At 42.5% G+C, this 21169-nt stretch overlaps 1 protein-coding gene across 3 annotated transcripts in view; it reads left to right on the plus strand.

Moving 5' to 3' along the window:
- Positions 1 to 350: 350 nt before the first annotated feature.
- The window catches only part of LOC106566331 (monocarboxylate transporter 1), a 40409-nt gene continuing 19590 nt past the window's right edge, over positions 351 to 21169 (plus strand). The window contains exons 1-2 of one of the 3 annotated variants that reach the window (XM_045692801.1): positions 362 to 604; positions 9696 to 9753. The gene's annotated coding sequence lies outside the window, so the exon portion shown is untranslated. The other 2 variants (XM_045692803.1, XM_045692804.1) reach the window with 2 other exon arrangements.

A 21169-nucleotide genomic window follows, 5' to 3' on the forward strand; every position in this document is an offset into this window, starting at 1 on the left:
GCGAGTTCAACTGATTTATACTTTTTTTGTTCAAATTAATAATTGTATTTTCTTGAATTTATATAACAAAATATGGCATGATTCCATTATTTATATCAATTTGCATCACTTTCAAATAGGGACTTTTATTTAAAAGGCGAAACGCAAATTCCACTCGTGGCTAATTGTAATTGCGCCCATTTTCACATCGGTGCTCAATGCGGTTTCAGCTGAACACGCTCCAGCCATAGAAGATGGTAGAGGCCTCTAGTGGCCAACAGGCCGTATTAGTATGGGCAGCGCCATTGATGGCTTCCACCATTCTTTATGTAGTCAACTGGGTGGGACTTCCAACTTCATTGGCTGATCGCTCCTGGTGAACCTGTTGAAGTCATGTCCAACAGGGTCATCAGGAGGGATCAGTTAATCAAGAAGAAGAAAATGTACTACTTCAAAATGGAGATTGTCTAAAAAAAAATATATTATCACAGACGCTACAGTGGCACAGATACAAAGATGAGTCCTCTATGTATCTCTATGGCTACTCTCCTGAAGTACTGTTGGCAAGTGCAGCCAGGACACACAGACCGATACCTGGACAAGAGAGACTTCACTGACTTTTAGGGTGAGTTTTTATATCAAAAGGGTAAATGTATCTTCATGTAACCGTTGTGTGTTTTAAACCGAAGGGCTTTTAGCTGTTTGGGTAAAGTTAGGTACTTTAGCCAAGTTTCGTCACTATCCAGGCCATTAAAGTTAGCTAGTGTTATGGCGCTGTGGAGGCTAATCAAGTCCATATGCTTTAGCTGATTAACTAGCTAGATATTTAGTTATAGGGTAGCTAGCAGCGAAAGACATGCAGAAGAGGGTCTCTCTCTCTCCACATAACGGGACAGCTAACTAGCTAGCTATTGAAATTCCTCCACGTTTCAGCACCAGCAGTAAATCCGCCACCACTTCATGTACCAGCCAGCTACACTGATGGATGGATATATAGGGAACCATCTTTAGTAGCTAGATGAGTTGCTTTTACCGGCCAGTGAGTGATCTGGTTATCTGATTGACAGGGTTTAGGGTATAAATCCATTTTAACACTTTGAGGGGCGATTAAACAACGGAGACCCATTAACTTTAAATGAAGGGAAGCGAATTTGGCGGTGACCATTGGACATGCTAGACTTGGCTAGGGAGCGGAACCGAAGTTGTGCAAAGCTGAACTTTTGCATGCTCGGCGACATCGCGTTGCGATTGACCAATCAAAGGTCACTAGTTTCCTGTCCCTACTGGATTGTTTCTGCATACCTAGTACTCTGTAGCCTGCTAGCACCATACCTAGTACTCTGTAGTCTGCTATCACCATACCTAGTACTCTGTAGCCTGCTAGCACCATACCTAGTACTCTGTAGCCTGCTAGCACCATACCTAGTACTCTGTAGCCTGCTAGCACCATACCTAGTACTCTGTAGCCTGCTAGCACCATACCTAGTACTCTGTAGCACCGTACCTAGTACTCTGTAGCACCATACCTAGTACTCTGTAGCCTGCTAGCACCATACCTAGTACTCTGTAGCACCATACCTAATACTGTAGCCTGCTAGCACCATACCTAGTACTCTGTAGCACCATACCTAGTACTGTAGCCTGCTATCACCATACCTAGTACTCTGTAGCACCATACCTAGTACTCTGTAGTCTGCTAGAGTGGCTATCCATATATACTGGATTACTTCTGTTAGGTTCAGATGGAACAGCTCAGCTTCTGCGTAAAAGACCAAGATGGTGAGGGAAGACACTGTCCTGATTTCTTTGTTTGTGGTTCCATTAGTAACTGTTTGAATTAGAGACTGTTGTTCAGTTTTGACTGTCCAGGGTCCGTTTTTCTGTACAACACGTGGTCAGTGTTGAGGCAGTGCCAGCTGAGCTGAATGGAGTCACATGGTGGGGAGGACGAGCGCTTTGTGGGCTGCCACTGGGCACCACCGTCTCTGTCACAACAACAACTTGAAAGGAGAGGTGGCTGGCTGTCGCTTCTAACAGGGATAGATTTAGGTTAATTTTCTCTTTCTTTTTGTCTTTCTTTTTCTTTCTCTCTTTTTCTCTCTTACTGAACAAAAATATAATGATTTTGAAAGTTACAGTTCATATAAGGAAACCAGTCAATTGAGATATGTTAATTAGGCCTGAATCTATGTATTTCACATGACTGGGCAGGGGTGCAGCGAGCTGGGGAGCCAGCCCCAGGCAATCAAAATGAGTTTTCCCCCCACAAAAGGGCATTATTACAGACAGAAATACTCCTCAGATGATCCCGCAGGTGAAGAAGCCGGATGTGGAGGTCCTGAGCTGGCGTGGTTAAACGTGTTCATCAAAGCACAGTAAATAGCCTATGTGCCAACACTCTGTGGCTGCTTCTGAAACACACCAGTGACCAACGTAAACTTTTTTCCCTTATTGGCCCGGTCGGGGCATTTGGCCAAAAATCGACAGAATTTATACTGGCCCGGACATGGTGAAGTTCTTAAATGCGTTGGGGTCATTCAGGGACCATACACTGAGCATACCTTCTAAGACAAACATTCCCAAAGAGAGCTGGATGTGGCACACTATCAACAGTAGCCAGTATATTGCTAGTATGTTCACTTTTTGAAGGTTTACTATTGTAAATCACTGTCCCTAAAAGAAATGAGCTCAGTGAGTAGGTTGATGGATGCTTCTTTTTGCTCTGGACAGCTTGTTTGTGTGCTGTGTGTAGACATTAACTGATGTACTGCTGGAGAAGCAGTGACTGGCAGAGCGTGGTGGTCAAATACGAACAGCATGACATTTAGGCGTGTAGTCTTTAATTGTATACTGCCAAAGAGCAGGTAGGTACATGTTGAACTGGAATGCAAAAAATGTGCTGTAAAGTTATTGGCCCAGTCGGGGACAAGATCTACTCGCCCATCACATGTTTTTACAGGCACCGGGCTAGTGGGCTGTCGTTAATGTTGGACCCTGCTCGTAAAAGAAAATAAATGAATGTGCCAGAACAATAGGCTAAGTGGATTTCATTGCCAAGATTGTGCAAAGCTGTCATCAAGGCCAAGGCTGGCTGCTTTAAAGAATGTCAAATATAAAACAGTTTTTTTGGTTACTACATGATTCCATATGTGTCATTTCTTAGTTTTGATGTCTTCACTATTATTCTACAATGTAGAAAACAGTAAAAATAAAGAAAAACCCTGGAATGAGTAGGTGTATCCAAACATTTGACTGGTACTGTATATAAATGTCTAAAAACCTGTTTTCGCTTTGTCATTTTGGAGTATGTGTGTGTGTGTGTGTGTGTGTGTAGACTGATTGGGGGGGGGGGGGGAACAATTTAATCAATTTTAGAATAAGGCTGTAACAAAATGTGGTAAAAGGGAAGGGGTCTGAATATTTTCCGAAGGCTCTGTATACACTATAAGAAGAGCAGATAAGGATTGGCCATACAATCCCATAATGCATTAACTAAGGCTATATCAAAGCAGAAGTTAAAAGCAGAACAATGCAAAAAAGTCTACTTACCTGTAATTAATAACAAAACTTAGAGGTTTGATTGTTGCATGGATTTAAAATCAATTAAATAAAAAATGTATTTGTCACATGCTTTGTAAACAACAGGTGTAGACCAACAGTGAAATAAATGCTTACTGACAGGCCCTTCCCACAATGCAGAGAGAGAAAAAATTATAGAAAAGTAATAGTAAATACACTATACACAGAGTACCAGTTATAACTAGACTATGTACACGGGGTACCAGTAAACTTATCTTATAAAAAAACCAATCTTAACATAATCACTAGTTAACTACACATGGTTGATGATATTACTAGTTTAACTAGCTTGTCCTGCATTGAAAATAATCAATGCGGTGCCTGTTAATTTATCATTGAATCACAGCCTACTTCACCAGATGGGTCGTTGCATCAATGTACCTAACCATAAACATCAATGCCTTTCTTAAAATCAATACACAAGTATATTTTGTTTAAACCTGAATATTTAGTTAAAATAAATTCATATTAGCAGGCAATATTGCTGCTAACATATGGAGAGGCAGGTAGCCTAGTGGTTAGAGCGTTGGACTAGTAACCGGACTGTTGCAAGATCGAATCCCTGAGCTGACAGTAAAAATCTGTCGTTCTTCCCCTGAACAAGGCGGTTAACCCGCTGTTCCTAGGCCGTCATTGAAAATAACAATTTGTTCTTAACTGACTTGCCTAGTTAAATAAATATTAACTAGGGAAATTGTCACTTTGCGTTCTGTGTAAGCAGAGTCAGGGTATATGCAGCAGTTTGGGCCTCCTGGCTCGTTGCAAACTGTGAAGACCATTTCTTCTTAACAAAGACCTTAATTCATTTGCTAGAATGTTACATAATTATGACATAAAATTGAAGGTTGTGCAATGTAACAGCAATATTTAGACTTAGGGTTGCCACCCGTTAGATAAAATACGGAACAGTTCCGTATTTCACTGAAAGAATAAATGTTTTGTATTCAAAATGATAGTTTCCAGATTTGACCATTTTAATGACCTAAGGCTCGTATTGCTGTGTGTTTATTATATTATAATTAAGTCTATGATTTGATAGCGCAGTCTGACTGAGTGGTGGTAGGCAGCAGCAGGCTCGTAAGCATTCATTCAAACAGCAGTTTCCTGCGTTTGCCAGCAGCTCTTCGCAATGCTTGAAGCACAGCACTGTTTATGACTTCAAGCCTATCAACTCCCGAGATTAGCCTGGCAATACTATTGTGCCTACAAGAACATCTAATAGTCAAAGGTATATGAAATACAAATGGTATTGAGAGAAATGGTCTTATAATTCCCATAACTACAACCTAAAACTCCTTACCTGGGAATATTGAAGACTCGTTAAAAGGAGAACATATGAAAGCTGGTGGTTCATGTTCTGAGCAAGGAACTTTAAACGTTAGTTTTTGGCACGTATTGCACTTTTACTTTCTTCTCCAACACTGTGTTTTTGCGTTCATTAAAACCTCTTTGGGCACGTCCGGATGAAAAGCGTGCCCAAAGTAAACGGCCTGTTACTCAGGACCAGAAGCTAGGATATGCATATAATTGGTAGATTGAAACTTTAGAGTGTTTTCTATCCGAACTGTTAAAATAATGTCTGAGTATAACAGAACTTATTTGGCAGGCGAAACCCCGAGGACAAACCATCCAGGAAAAAAACAAAAAACAATTGAGGTCACTGTTTTCAATTCGTTTTCTATGGGAAACTATTTGAGGCACCTGGTTGCAGTTCCTATGGCTTCCACTAGATGTCAGTCTTTAGAAATTGGTTGATGTTTTTCTTTTGAGAAATGAAGAAGTAGGGCTGTTCATTGTGAGTGTCAAGCCAAGTGGACTCTATTGTGTTTTGCGCGTGACCTCGCTCCACGTTGATTTTATCCACTATTGAACACAGTATATTCCGTCTTAAAATGTATCGATTATTTACATTTTAGGATACCAAAGGTTGGATTAGGAAAGTTGTTTGGACCAAGTTTACAGGAAACTTATTAGATCATTTGTAGTCATGTTGGGCGAGTTGGAACCGGTGTATTTCTGAATCAAACGCGCCAAATAAATGGACATTTTGGGGATATAACGAAGGAATTTATTGAACAAAAGGACCATTTGTGATGTTTCTGGGACATTTTGGAGTGCAAACAGAAGATCTTCAAAGGTAAGGCATGAATTATATCGCTATTTTTGACTTTCGTGTTGCACTTCCCTGGTTAAAATATGTTTGTCATGCATTTGTATGATGGGGTGTTGTCCTCAGATAATCGCCTGGTTTGCTCCAGCCTTTTTGAAATCTGACACGGTGGATGGATTAACAAGAAGTTAAGCTTTATTTTGATGTAATGCACTTGTGATTTTATGAAAGTTAAATATTTCTAATTTAATTTGAATTTCGCCCTCTGCAATTTCACTGGATGTTGTCGATGTTCCGCTAGCGGAACGTCTAGTCGTAACAGGCTAAACCAAATTGAACATGTTTCATTATTTATTTGAGACTAAATAGATTTTATGTATTATATTAACCTCTCTAGGGCAGGCGGGACGAATTCGTAACAGCCAGTTGAATCCTGTGGCGCGATTTTCAAATACCTTAAAAATCCTATTACTTCAATTTCTCAAACATATGACTATTTTACAGCTATTTAAAGACAAGACTCTCGTTAATCTAACCACACTGTCCGATTTCAAAAAGGCTTTACAACGAAAGCAAAACATTAGATTATGTCAGCAGAGTACCAAGCCAGAAATAATCAGACACCCATTTTTCAAGCTAGCATATAATGTCACAAAAACCCAGAAGACAGGTAAATGCAGCACTAACCTTTGATCTTCATCAGATGACACACCTAGGACATTATGTTTGAACAATACATGCATGTTTTGTTCAATCAAGTTCATATTTATATCAAAAAACAGCTTTTTACATTAGCATGTGACGTTCAGAACTAGCATACCCCCCGCAAACTTCCGGGGAATTTACTAACAATTTACTAAATTGCTCACGATAAACGTTCACAAAAAGCATAACAATTATTTTAAGAATTATAGATACAGAACTCCTCTATGCACTCGATATGTCCGATTTTAAAATAGCTTTTTGGTGAAAGCACATTTTGCAATATTCTAAGTACATAGCCCAGCCATCACGTGCTAGCTATTTAGACACCCGGCAAGTTTAGCCTTCACCAAAATCAGATTTACTATTATAAAAGTTTGATTACCTTTTGTTGTCTTCGTCAGAATGCACTCCCAGGACTGCTACTTCAATAACAAATGTTGGTTTGGTCCAAAATAATCCATCGTTATATCCGAATAGCGCCGTTTTGTTCGTGCGTCCCAGACACTATCCGAAATGGTAAATCAGGGTCTCGCGCATGGCGCGATTCGTGACAAAAAATGTCTAAATATTCCAATACCGTACCTCGAAGCATGTTACATATTACGCTGTTTAAAATCAATTTTTATGCAATTTATCTCGTAAAAAAGCGATAATATTCCGACCGGGAATCTCCTTTTCGGCAAACAGAGGAAAAAACACAAAGACGGGGGCGGCCAGTGCACGCGCCCATTGTCCCTTGATCGGCCACTTGAGAAAGGCGATAATGTGTTTCAGCCTGGGGCTGGGATGACGACATTCAGGTTTTTCCCGGGCTTTGAGAGCCTATTGGAGCCGTGGGAAGTGTCACGTTACCGCAGAGATCCTTTGTAAATGAATGAGATGTCAAAGAAAGACAATAAATGGTCAGACAGGCCACTTCCTGTAAAGGAATCTCTCAGGTTTTGATCTGCCATTTGAGTTCTGTTATACTCACAGACACCATTCAAACAGTTTTAGAAACTTTGGAGTGTTTTCTATCCAAAGTCAATAATTATATGCATATTCTAGTTACTGGGCAGGAGTAGTAACCAGATTAAATCGGGTACGTTTTTTATCCAGCCGTGTCAATACTGCCCCCTAGCCCTAACGGGTTAAGTTAAAATAAAAGCGTTCATTCAGTATTGTTGTAATTGTCATTATTACAAATATAATTGGCATCGGCTTTTTTTGGTCCTCCAATAATCGGTATCGTTGTTGAAAAATCATAATCGGTTGACCTCTAATACATATACCACCGCACTTGCCATTTGAGTCGTGTATGCAGCTTTTTATAAAGTAGTCTTAGCCTAATTTAGACATAGAAACTGCCATACTCAATTGACCTTACTGACCAGCAAACTACCTCAATTATGTACAGTCTCATTCCTTTGCATTGAGCGATATGACCTTGCCCTCACACAACACCTGCCTGCCTCACTCCTCCTGGCTGTGAAATCATCATTCTATTCGATGAGCCAAGATGACAAGCACAGCCACAACAACAGGGAACATTAACTACTTATAATGTATGTAGCAACGACGTTACATTAATTAATGCTAGCTAGCTAGCTAGCAACAAACTGGCTGAAAAAAACCCCACATATGATCTTACCTTCATGAAGGTAACACTCGATCCAGTAACCTTTTAGTTGGACTGCTTTGGGCAGTCTGACGCCTTCATCTGCCCATTTATCGATAGAAGTCGATGTTATAGCCGGAAACAGTTTTAAACTACTAGTCCACACCATTGTTGTTTTGACTAGCGACTTCTGGGATTCCCTCCTCGGATCTCCCACCCCCGCCTCCCTTTTCAAAATGGCACCTGTGACTAAACGTTGCTAACGCTAGCTAGCCACTTAATATAACTCGATGTATGTTGGCTAGCTAAGTTAGCCATGTTATGAATACAACTCCCATTAGTGATGCGAAGTTCGCCTCTTCACTGACTCAGATATTTTCGACTCATTCAGTCAAAATAACAAATCTTTAGACACATTTTGTTAATTTGAGTCAGTAATGCCTAGAGCATCCAGGACCTCCTACCTGCCAACGATGAACTGAACACTTGAAATGGTCATGGTTCTTCAAGCCTCTCGTTCACATGTAGTAAACCATAAAGGACTTATTGGAGCTGTCATTTGGGACTGAGACATGTAGTAAACCATAAAGGACTTATTGGAGCTGTCATTTGGGACTGAGACTTGTAAAAGCATGCTTTAAACAATGCACGTTTGTTGATTGCTAGTCATACAAACACAATTATTTCTTGGTACATTTGAAACAAAGTCTAGTTGTGGCCTCAACGGGACTAGATTTTCAATGACTCGGAAGGCATTTCTTGACTGCCGTGAGGGTGATAAACACATGATCGTTTGCGAACTGCAGCAACCCAAACAATTAATTCTTGAGTTGGAGTTTGTTGAGCAGAGGCTGTGTGTGTTTTGTCTCTACAAAGCTGTCTTCATCGTGACATTCTTGAACCATGTGATCAATTATCAGTTGTAAACCTTTTTCGTATGCTGCCTGCAGCATGATCTAGTTACGACAGCCAGTTGTTGGTTGGAGTACGCCTCCGGAGTCACTGGACGACCACATATTGATCCTGCTGTACAATTCATTGCGGCCAGCAGGTCAAATGAACAGCAAAAATCAACGAGTCACTCAAAAACGAATCGTGATTCTCTCAAGTCAGTAAAATTAGTTTAAAAATTGCACTTCACAATCTCCCATCTGCTGTCGACATCCGGATATGATTTGAGAACACTAGTTAGCAAAAGTGTTTAGTAGCATTGTCTGCGAGCTCCAAACACTGAATTCAGAGCCATTCAGTGGCTAGCCACGCTACAATTTTACCAGGTTCCTGTAAAGTAATGATAGTCTACCACAACATACCAAGAGTTTTCTGATTTAGCAAGGGTAGTATGAATTTTAATTTCATTGTGTATTTAAAAACACAGTTTGAGATCATTGTGAGGGGTTTCCTTCACTAGTTAGAATGGGAAACGGGCTTCCCTAGAAAATGTTGTCCGAGGTTGTAACCGTAACCAAGGGGGGGCGGGGCATAGCAATAGGACTGCAGTGAGGGGTTTCCGAAAGGGGATTCTCAATACTGGAATCCTGTGATGATATCAAATATCAGCGCTGTTACTGTGAAGCGCTGTTACTGTGAAGCGTTGTTACTGTGAAGCGTAGACATTCTATTTTCTACCGAGATTGCAAAAACATTTGCATGTTGATTTTAATGCGATTTGGTATCAACATCTGTGTTGAGAAATCGTGTTTTTTTTTTTTTTTCTCCTTCTAGAATTTGACGATACAGACCGCAATGCTGTTTGGGATGAGTAGTTTGCCTCCTAACTCTGGTATGTATACAGTCTGGGATGAGTAGTTTGCCTCCTAACTCTGGTATGTATACAGTTTGGGATGAGTAGGTTTGTCTCCTAACTCTGGTATGTATACAGTCTTATACCCTTGACTTTTTTCATATCTGTTTTTTAAAGCGATTCTAATCTTTTGAATTGATGGTTCACCCTTTTTGTAGCTATTCAACGTTTGGAACCACGATAACCAGTATGTTGTTGAAATTTGAATTGAAAACAAAAGCGTGGCTGTTTCAGTTCCTGGAACCATAATCGCAGAAAGAGGGCCACGGCAGAAAGAGGGCCACGGCCCGTTGCAGCCCTACTGGAATTGGAATTTCTGTGTACTTCCTGAATTGACTGGAATTTAAATGGAATTGACCCCAACTAGCTGTGATATCTGCTAACTCCAGAGAACGTTAACAGTAACTCGAAGGAAACAGGAGATGACTTTGGTCCGAAATGCCCTTTGGACTCTGGTCAAAAGTAGTGCACTATTTAGGGAATATAGGATGCCATTTTAGATGCAGGACTTCATTCTCACTGTAGCTAGGTTTGCATCCAATTGGCGACAGATGTTCATGTGAATATTCTAAAATCTTCATAGGAACAATACGCTCATTTTCCCACCGGAGATGTTTCCATCAAATGTATTTGTTGCGGATAAAAGGCTGTACGTGATGAAGTTAAATGCGTTTCCATCGCGTTTCCAAAACCAAATAATGGTGTTCTATAGCGATTGTGCCCATGGTATTGGAATGTGTGCTCTAGCCAACAGCTTGCAGATAGTGCGGTTATAGCCTACATGATGAGATTATTATTGACAAAATGGAGAGATTATTTTTATTTGTCAAATGGCAGCCAAGCACCGATGATCATGTCACTACTCATTTTGTGGACAGTTTGCACATAGGCAGACTTGGCTCTCGAGAAGTTCGCCTACGGCAGCCTTTCTCAATAGCAAGGCTATGCTCACTGAGTCTGTACGTAGTCAAAGCTTTCCTTAAGTTTGGGTCACAGTGGTCAGGTATTCTGCCACTGTGTACTCTCTGTTTAGGACCAAATAGCATTCTAGTTTGCTCCGGTTTTTTTTTGTTTTTTTTTTTTTTGTTAATTACTTGACACATTGGAAAGAATTATCTTTTTGTTTTCTCAGGATTTGGTTGGGTCTCATTGTGTTGCTGTCCTGGGGCTCTGGTGTCTGTTTGTGTTTGTGAACAGAGCCCCAGGACCAGCTTGCTTAGGGGACTCTTCTCCAGGTTCATCTCTCTGTAGGTGATGGCGTTGTTATGGAAGGTTTGGGAATCACTTCCTTTTAGGGGGTTGTAGAATTTAACGTTTCTTTTCTGGATTTGGATAATTAGTGGGTATCGGCCTAATTCTGCTCTGCTTGCATTATTCGGTGTTTTATGTTGTACACAGAGGATGTTTTTGGTGTTTGTCCCATTTTGGGAATTCTTGGTTTGTGAGCGGACCCCAGACCTCACAACCATAAAGGGTGATGGGTTCTATAACTGCTGCTACTTGCTGTTTATTATCTATGCACAGTCACTTTACTTACCCCTACCTACATGTACATATTACCTCGACTAACCTGTACCCCTGCACATTGACTCGGTACCAGTACCCCCTGTATATAGCCTCGTTATTGTTATTTATTGTTTCATTTTATGATTTTTTTTTACTTGAGTCTATTTTTCTTAACTTTACTGTTGGTTAAGGGCTTGTAAACGTTTCACAATAAGGTTTATTCGGCGCATGTGACAACTAAAATTTGATTTCAAGTATTTTTTTTAGCCAGATCCTAATTGGTATGTTGGATTTTGGATATGATGTTCCTTTTGATGGCGTAGAAGGCCAGAGAGGGGGGGAGAAGAGAGAGAGAGAGGGGGAAGATCGTTAACTGCTTTGTGGAAATGACCTGTGGCGCTGATGTTTAGGCCGAGGTATGTATATATTTTTTTGTGTGCTCTAGGGCAACGGTGTCTAGATGGAATATGTGGTCATGGGAACTGGACCTTTTTTGGAACACACATTATTTTTGTCTTACTGAGATTTACTGTCAGGGCCCAGGTCTGTCAGGGCCCAGGTCTGTCAGGGCCCAGGTCTGAGAAACCTATCCAACCAAAACCTATCCAACCCCCCTCTCTCTCTTCTCCCCCCCTCTCTTCTCCCCCCCCCCCTCTCTTCTTCTTCCCCCCCTCTCTCTCCCCCCCCCCTCCTCTCTTTTCCCCCCTCCTCTCTTTTCCCCCCTCCTCTCTTTTCCCCCCCTCCTCTCTTTTCCCCCCCTCTCTCTCTTTCCCCCCCTCTCTTCCCCCTCCTCTCTCTCGGTCTCTGTCTCTCTGAAGGCATTCAGTTTCTCTTCAGCGGGTCTGTTCCTCTTCTAAATTGCCCTATAGTAACAGGTTGCTAACAGCGGGTCCCTATAGTAACAGTGTAGTGTCTGGAGGGTTGCTAACAGCGGGTCCCTATAGTAACAGTGTAGTGTCTGGAGGGTTGCTAACAGCGGGTCCCTATAGTAACAGTGTAGTGTCTGTTCTGTTCCTCTTCTAAATCAGAGACTCGTCAACAGTTATTACATTAGTCATGAGGAAGTGATACATTTCCTCCCAGTCAACATCTTGCTCAGTGTTTCCCAACCCTGGCCCTCCAGTTACCCCAACAGCCCAACCCTGGCCCTCCAGTACCCCCAACACATTTTTATTATAACCCTGGACAAGCTCACCTGATTCAACTTGTCCAATAATCGTCAAGCCCTCAATGAGGTGTTTATCAAGGGCTACAACAAACTGTGTACTGTCGGGGATACTGGGGGACCAGGGTTGGGCTGTCGGGGATACTGGGGGACCAGGGTTGGGCTGTCGGGGATACTGGGGGACCAGGGTTGGGAAGCACTCATGTGGATTATACTGAAAAAAAATGAAATCAAATTTAATTTGTTACATACACATGGTTAGCATATGTTATTGGTCACATGGTTAGCAGATGTTATTGGTCCATACACATGGTTAGCAGATGTTATTGGTCCATACACATGGTTAGCAGATGTTAATGCGAGTGTAGCGAAATGCTTGTGCTTCTAGTTCCGACCATGCAGGAATATCTAACAAGTAATCTATCCTAACAATTTCACAACAGCTACCTTATATACACACAAGTGTAAAGGAATGAATAAGAATGTGTACATATAAATATATGGATGAGCGATGGCCGAACGGCATAGGCAAGATGCAGTAGATGGTATAGAGTACAGTATATACATATGAGATGAGTAATGTAGGGTATGTAAACATATAAAGTGGCATTGTTTAAAGTGGCTAGTGATACATTTATTACATCCAACTTTTCTATTATTAAAGTGGCTAGAGTTGAGTCAGTCTGGTGTTACGAACCCCTTTGGCCCTGCAGTCTAGGGGGGGGGCCAAAGATCTGTAGATCTCATTTCAAACACACGGTAATGGGGGGGGGCTGAGCTGGACCCAAGGAAAGGACTAATAAACACAAGCTAGTCTTACCTGCTTCAAGAACAGTTAGCTAACTAACCAATAAAATACAGTGGCTGGTCCGCCCAGTTCTAACTAGGGTACTTAGACAAAGTTTTCCTAAGGGTAATGTATGCCCATGGGCGACTTGGCTTGGTATCCCCTTTTCCCACCAACAAACAAACAGTCATACACCACAGCAATACATACTCACAAGATAACGGACAAAGTGAGATGAGGGAGAGGGAGAGAGGTGTGTCTTCAGTGGCGACTGACTGCCATCTGTGATTAGGGCAGAAGGAGAGAAAACAAATACACACAGGATACCTGTATCCGTAAGTTGGCAGCAGGCTCTCTGTGTTAGTGATGGCTGTTTAACCTCTAGGGGACCCCTTCCCGTTCTTATCCTGTTAACGGGATTGATTTTGACAACAGCCAGTGGAAAATCAGAGCACCAAATTCAAAACAGCTAAAATCTCATAATTCCATTTTCTCAAACAATCAACTATTTTACACCATTTTAACAGTCTGATGGCCTTGAGATACAAGCTGTTTTTCAGTCTCTCGGTCCCCGCTTTGATGCACCTGTACTGACCTCGCCTTCTGGATGATAGTGGGGTGAACAGGCAGTGGCTCGGGTGGTTGCTGTCCTTGATGATCTTTTTGGCCTTCCTGTGACATCGGGTGGTGTAGGTGTCCTGGAGGGCAGGTAGTTTTCCCCCGGTGATGTGTTGTGCAGACCTCACTACCCTCTGGAGAGCCTTACGGTTATGGGCGGAGCAGTTGTCGTACCAGGCAGTGATACAGCCCGACAGGATGCTCTCGATTGTGAATCTGTAAAAGTTTGAGTGTTTTTGGTGACAAACCAAATTTCTTCAGCCTCCTGAGGTTGAAGAGGCACTGCTGCGCCTTCTTCACTACGCTGTCTGTGTGGACCATTTCAGTTTGTCTGTGATGTGTACGCCGATGAACTCAAACTTCCCACCTTCTCCACTACGGTCCCGTCGATGTGGATAGGGGGGCTGCTCCCTCTGCTCTTTCCTGAAGTCCACGATCATCTCCTTTGTTTTGTTGACATTGAGTGTGAGGTTAATTTCCTGACACCACACTCCGAGGGCCCTCACCTCCTCCCTGTAGGCCGTCTCAGCGTTGTGGAGGACTAGGGTTGGGAAACACTGTTCTAGATTATACTGGAGGACCAGGGTTGGGAATCAATCAATCACATGTATTTATAAAGCCCTTCTTACATCAGCTGATGTCAAAGTGCTGTACAGAAATCCAGCCTAAAACCCCAAACAGCAAGCAATGCAGGTGTAGAAGCACAGTGGCTAGGAAAAACTTCCTAGAAAGGCCAAAACCTAGGAAGAAACCTAGAGATGAACCAGGCTATGAGGGGTGGCCAGTCCTCTTCTGGCTGTGCTGGGTGGAGATTATAACAGTACATAGCCAAGATGTTCATAGATGACCAACAGGGTCTAATAATAATAATAATAATAATAATAATAATAATAATAATCACAGTGGTTGTAGAGGGTGCAACAGGTCAGCACCTCAGGAGTAAATGTCAGTTGGCTTTTCATAGCCGACCATTCAGAGTATCTCTACCACTCCTGCTGTCTCCAGAGAGTTGAAAATAGCAGGTCTGGGACAGGTAGCACGTCCGGTGAATAGGTCAGGGTTCCATAGCCGCAGGCAGAATAGTTGAAACGGGAGCAGCGGCACGACCAGGTGGACTGGGAACAGCAAGGAGTCATCAGGCCAGGTAGTCCTGAGCCATGGTCCCAGGGCTCAGATCCTCCGAGTGGGAGAATTAGAGAGAGCATACTTAAATTCACACAGGAAAAATACTCCTGACCCTAGCCCCCCGACACAAACTACTGCAGCATAAATACTGGAGGCTGAGACAGGAGGCTGAGACAGGAGGGATTGAAGCACTGATGTAGATTATACTGGAGGACCAGGGTTGGGCTGTTGGGAGTACTGGAGGACCAGGGTTGGGCTGTTGGGAGTACTGGAGGACCAGGGTTGGGCTGTTGGGGGTACTGGAGGACCAGGGTTGGGTTGGGGGGGTACTGGAGGACCAGGGTTGGGGGGTACTGGAGGACCAGGGTTGGGGGTGTACTGGAGGACCAGGGTTGGGGGGGGTACTGGAGGACCAGGGTTGGGCTGTTGGGGGGGGTACTGGAGGACCAGGGTTGGGGGGTACTGGAGGACCAGGGTTGGGGGGTGTACTGGAGGACCAGGGTTGGGGGGGGTACTGGAGGACCACGGTTGGGCTGTTGGGGGGTACTGGAGGACCAGGGTTGGGCTGTTGGGGGGGTACTGGAGGACCAGGGTTGGGCTGGTACTGGAGGACCAGGGTTGGGCTGTTGGGGGGGTACTGGAGGACCAGGGTTGGGCTGTTGGGGGGGTACTGGAGGACCAGGGTTGGGGGGGTACTGGAGGACCAGGGTTGGGGGTGTACTGGAGGACCAGGGTTGGGGGGGTACTGGAGGACCAGGGTTGGGCCGTTGGGGGTACTGGAGGACCAGGGTTGGGAAACACTCATCTAGATCATACTGTAGTCAGACAGCTGTGCAGCGTCCTAAATGACTCCTTATTCTATATAGTGCACTCCTTTTGACCACTCCTTTTGACCAGGTACAGGTAGCCACTGTAGTTCTTTTCCCCCAAGTTGTGATGACGTTAGAGGTCCCCTTGTCCGTCCCCACTGTTGTGATGACGTTAGAGGTCCTCCTCTTGTCCGTCCCCCCCTGTTGTGATGACATTAGAGGTCCTCCTCTTGTCCCCCCTGTTGTGATGTTAGAGTTGAGCAGCTCCCGCTGGTCTAATGGTGCGTTTTGAATCGTGTTGGTTGGGAAACAGCATCCGGACGCACCATGAGATCTGATTTCATCAGAGGAAGCTGTGGCTACATGGCTGAGACCATGTTCCAGATGGCTCAATGGTGTGTGTTGTCATGTCAGTTTGAGTAGTGATTCCTGTATAAGTTCTTTAATCTGGTCCCCAGACTGCGTAAAGCTCAGAAGGATCCATTTTGTGGTGTTGATTCTTCCTGGTCAGGACACAGACCGGAGACTCCAGACCTCTAAAACTGTTCCTACACTCAGCCCAGTGTTAGGACTGTTAGACGAGACTGAGAAGAGAGGAAACCTTGTTTAGTCTAATAGTGGATCAGATGGAGAAGAGAGGAAACCTTGTTTAGTCTAATAGTGGATCAGATGGAGAAGAGAGGAAACCTTGTTTAGTCTAATAGTGGATCAGATGGAGAAGAGAGGAAACCTTGTTTAGTCTAATAGTGGGTCAGATGGAGAAGAGAGAACCTTGTTTAGTCTAATAGTGGATCAGATGGAGAAGAGAGGAAACCTTGTTTAGTCTAATAGTGGGTCAGATGGAGAAGAGAGGAAACCTTGTTTAGTCTAATAGTGGGTCAGATGGAGAAGAGAGAACCTTGTTTAGTCTAATAGTGGATCAGATGGAGAAGAGAACCTTGTTTAATCTAATAGTGGGTCAGACGGAGAAGAGAGGAAACCTTGTTTAATCTTTAGAATCAACCTAAACTACTATCAACCCAACATTATTATTTCACCACATAGAGAGACCCAGTCCAGACCCGGTCTAGTGCCCTGCAGTTCACAAGTCCAGACCCGGTCTAGTGCCCTGCAGTTACGAGTCCAGACCCGGTCTGGTGCCCTGCAGTCCAGACCCGGTCTGGTGCCCTGCAGTCCAGACCCGGTCTGGTGCCCTGCAGTTCACCAGTCTAACGCCAACGGAGTTCTTAAAGAGAGGAAGGCAAGGCAGTGTGTTTGCGTGTTGTAGAAAGTGAGACAGCGGTGTCAGTATTTGTGTGTCAAATCAATTAAAATAAAATTGTAATTTGTCACGTGCTTCGTAAACAACCAGGTGTATACTAATGGTGAAATGCTTACTTACATAGATAACTTGGCTATATACACGGGGTACCAGTACTGAGTCAGTGGTAACTAGGCTATATACATTACATTTCTTGGCTCAGTTGGTAGAGCATGGTGTTTGCAACGCCAGGGTTGTGGGTTCGCATTCACTACCGTAAGTCGCTCTGGATAAGAGCGTCGGCTAAATGACTGAAATGTAAAAATGTAAAATGTTGTAGTCCACGATAAGTTCCTTTGTCTTGCCCACGTTGAGGGAGAGGTTGCTGTCCTGGCACCAAACTGCCAGGTCAAAGACCTCCTACTTGTAGGCTGTCTCGTCGTCGGTGATCAGGTCTACAACCGTCTTGTCGTCAGCAAACTTAATGATGGTGTTGGAGTCATGCGCGGCCACGCAGTCTTAGGTGAAGAGGGTGTACAGGAGGGGACTGAGCTCACACTCACATAGGTGTTTATTTTGTATAGTTAGAAAAGGGCAGTGTGGAGTGCAATAGAGATTGCATCATCTGTTGGGGCGGTGTGAGAATAGGAGTGGGTCCAGGATGTCTGGAATGACGACGTTGATGTGAGCCTTGGCCAGCCTTTCATAGCCTTTCATAGCTACAGATGTGAATGCAACGGGCGATGGCCATTTAGACAGGTTACCTTGGCGTTCTTGGGCACAGGGACTATGGTGGTCTGCTTGAAACATGTAGATATTACAGACTAGAGGTCGACCGATTTATGATTTTTCAACGTCGATACCGATTATTGGAGGACCAAAAAACCCGATACCGATTAATCGGCCGATTTATTATTATGCTTTTTTTAAAGTGTGTGTATGTATGTATGTATGTGTATACACACACACACACACACACACACACACACACACACACACACACAGCTCTGAAGTGACAATGATACTGAAGAGACTGTTTGAATAATAAAAATAGAGTTTAAGTTACCTGTGATGAATGCTGAAAACAAAAACTGTAATTTCTATATGCAGGAAATCCTATTTTAATAATGGGCATGGTAAGAATTGACTACCAAAGTGCGAGTCATAATTCCCATGACACTTTCTAGCAAAATCTGAAAAGCGTTTCCTTCATTTATTCCATAGGATATTTTTTGATTAACTTAAAATAAGGTCTGTGTTTGGTTTAGGCTCACACCACCTTGCCAATTTTATAACTGTGTAGATATCCATAGGATATAACTCTGAGCAATATAAGCGAAGATCATTTTTTTTGTAGAGTGGATTTATGAAAATATGTTGACAAACGTTACCTAGTGAGATTTACACGGGTATCAAAACGCCGAGACGGTTTAAGCACAAAACACAGACCTTATTTGAAGTAGATCAAGACATTCTCTATGGAAGACATGAACGGTAAAATAACGAAGGAACCCCTTTCAAGTTCAGCCGCAAGTTATTACAGGAATTATGACGCGTCGACTATTTCTCTCTAAACCAAATACCTTTGACTATTACGAGCCTGCTGCTGCCTACCACCGCTCAGTCAGACTGCGCTATCAAATCATAGACTTAACTATAATATAATAAACCTTAGTTTCCGGATTTGACCATATTAATGACCTATCATCTCAAACATTATTCTTTCAGTGACATACGGAACCGTTCCGTATTTTATCTAACGGGAGGCATCCATAAGTCTAAATATTCCTGTTACATCGCACAACCTACAATGTTATTTCATTGTTCCGTAAAATTCTGGCAAATTAGTTCGCAACGAGACAGATTCTGTATACCCTGATTCTGCGTGCAACGAACGCAAGAGAACTGACACAATTTCACCTGGTTAATATTGCCTGCTAACCTGGATTTCTTTTAGCTAAATATGCAGGTTTAAAAAATATATACCTCTGTGTATTGATTTTAAGAAAGGCATTGATGTTTATGGTTAGGTACAGTCGTGCAACGATTGTGCTTTTTTTTCGCAAATGCGCTTTTGTTAAATCATCCCCGTTTGGCGAAGTCTGCTGTCTTCGTTAGGAAGAAATTGTCTTCACAGTTCGCAACAAGCCAGGCGGCCCAAACTGCTGCATATACCCTGACTCTGTTTGCAAGAGAAGTGACACATTTTCCCTAGTTAAAATAAATTAATGTTAGCAGGCAATATTAACTAAATATGCAGGTTTAAAAAATATATACTTGTGTATTGATTTTAAGAAAGACATTGCTGTTTATGGTTAGGTACACGTCGGAGCAAAGACAGTCCTTTTTCGCGAATGCGCACCACATCGATTATATGCAAAGCAGGACAGGCTAGATAAACTAGTAATATCATCAACCATGTGTAGTTAACTAGTGTTTATGATTGATTGATTGTTTTTTTATAAGATAAGTTTAATGCTAGCTAGCAACTTACCTTTGCAACGTAAAGCAGGTGGTTAGAGCGTTGGGCTTGTTAACGTAAGGTTGCATCCCCAAGCTCACAAGGTAAAAATCTGTCGTTCTGCCCCTGAATAAGGCAGTTAACCCACCGTTCCTAGGCCATCATTGAAAATAAGAATGTGTTCTTTAACTGACTTGCCTAGTTAAATAAAGGTACAAAATATCTATATTTTTTTATTTTTATTTTTTATTAATCGGCGGCCAAAAATACCGATTTGATATGAAAACTTGAAATCGGCCCTAATTAATCGGCCATTCCGATTAATCGGTCGACCTCTATTACAGACTGGTTGAGGGAGAGGTTAAAAATGTCAGTGAAGACACTTGCCAGATGGTCAGAGTGTGCTCTGAGTACTTGTCCTGGTAATTCGTCTGGGCCTTTGTGTTTTAGATCATGAGGTATTAGTGTATTGTAATGTCGCGTCAGCCTCGAGTGTAGTTAACCAGTTACCAGACTGACAGGGTAATGATTACATAGAGACATGCTGTTTACACCTGGTACTAGTGGTACAGGTTGCAGGGCAGTGTTCATTTTGGCAGGTATTTTAGATTTAGTTTTAGTCTTAAAATACACTTTTACATTTGAGTCATTTCGTCCTTTAGTTTAGGACAATGTTTGTCCAGTTTTAGTCAGCCATTTGAGTCACATAGACTGTCCATTTTCTCTCTAAATTCCATTTGGTCCAGCCTTGTCCAACCAGGCCGACAATCCCCTTAAATACCTTAGCTGGCAGCATTGATATTGTGGCAGATTGTAACCAGTGCCAGCCATAATTAACCATGTACTATAAAGCCTTGGCTAGAGATTAAACAATTTACTGATCTGATTTTTCTCCCCATCATAACCATCAAGAGGGTAAATAACAGTAGTTACCTTGAAAAAAGGGGAGAATTTTTGACTTTCAAGAAATGCCAGAAGTATTACTGTACCCCTAATATTCAACAATTAGTATGGGGGGGAAATAAATAATTATGAAATGAATTGAAATGTGCGCATTCACTACTGTAAGTCGTTCTGGATAAGAGCGTCTGCTAAATGACTAAAATGTAAATGTAATTAGCATATGTTTTTCCCATTGGAGAAAAGCACTGCAACTCACATGAATTGACTGCAAGAGACCGTAACACAGAATAGCAGCACTAATGGCTAAATGGAGCTTCTCATGAGATCAAAGCAAAATATATCCTACATGAGGTAGGAGAGAGTGAACATTATTGTTACTAGTTAGGGTTAGTGAACATTATTGTTACTAGTTAGGGTTAGTGAACATTGTTGTTTCTAGTTAGGGTTAGTGAACGTTATTGTTGTTTCTAGTTAGGGTTAGTGAACGTTGTTGTTGTTGTTTCTAGTTAGGGTTAGTGAACGTTGTTGTTGTTGTTTCTAGTTGGGGTTAGTGAACGTTGTTGTTGTTGTTTCTAGTTGGGGTTAGTGAACGTTGTTGTTGTTGTTTCTAGTTAGGGTTAGTGAACGTTGTTGTTGTTGTTTCTAGTTGGGGTTAGTGAACGTTGTTGTTGTTGTTTCTAGTTGGGGTTAGTGAACGTTGTTGTTGTTGTTGTTTCTAGTTGGGGTTAGTGAACGTTGTTGTTGTTGTTTCTAGTTGGGGTTAGTGAACGTTGTTGTTGTT

This window comes from Salmo salar, chromosome ssa13 (genome assembly GCF_905237065.1).
Source record: "Salmo salar chromosome ssa13, Ssal_v3.1, whole genome shotgun sequence".
Taxonomy (NCBI): domain Eukaryota; kingdom Metazoa; phylum Chordata; class Actinopteri; order Salmoniformes; family Salmonidae; genus Salmo; species Salmo salar.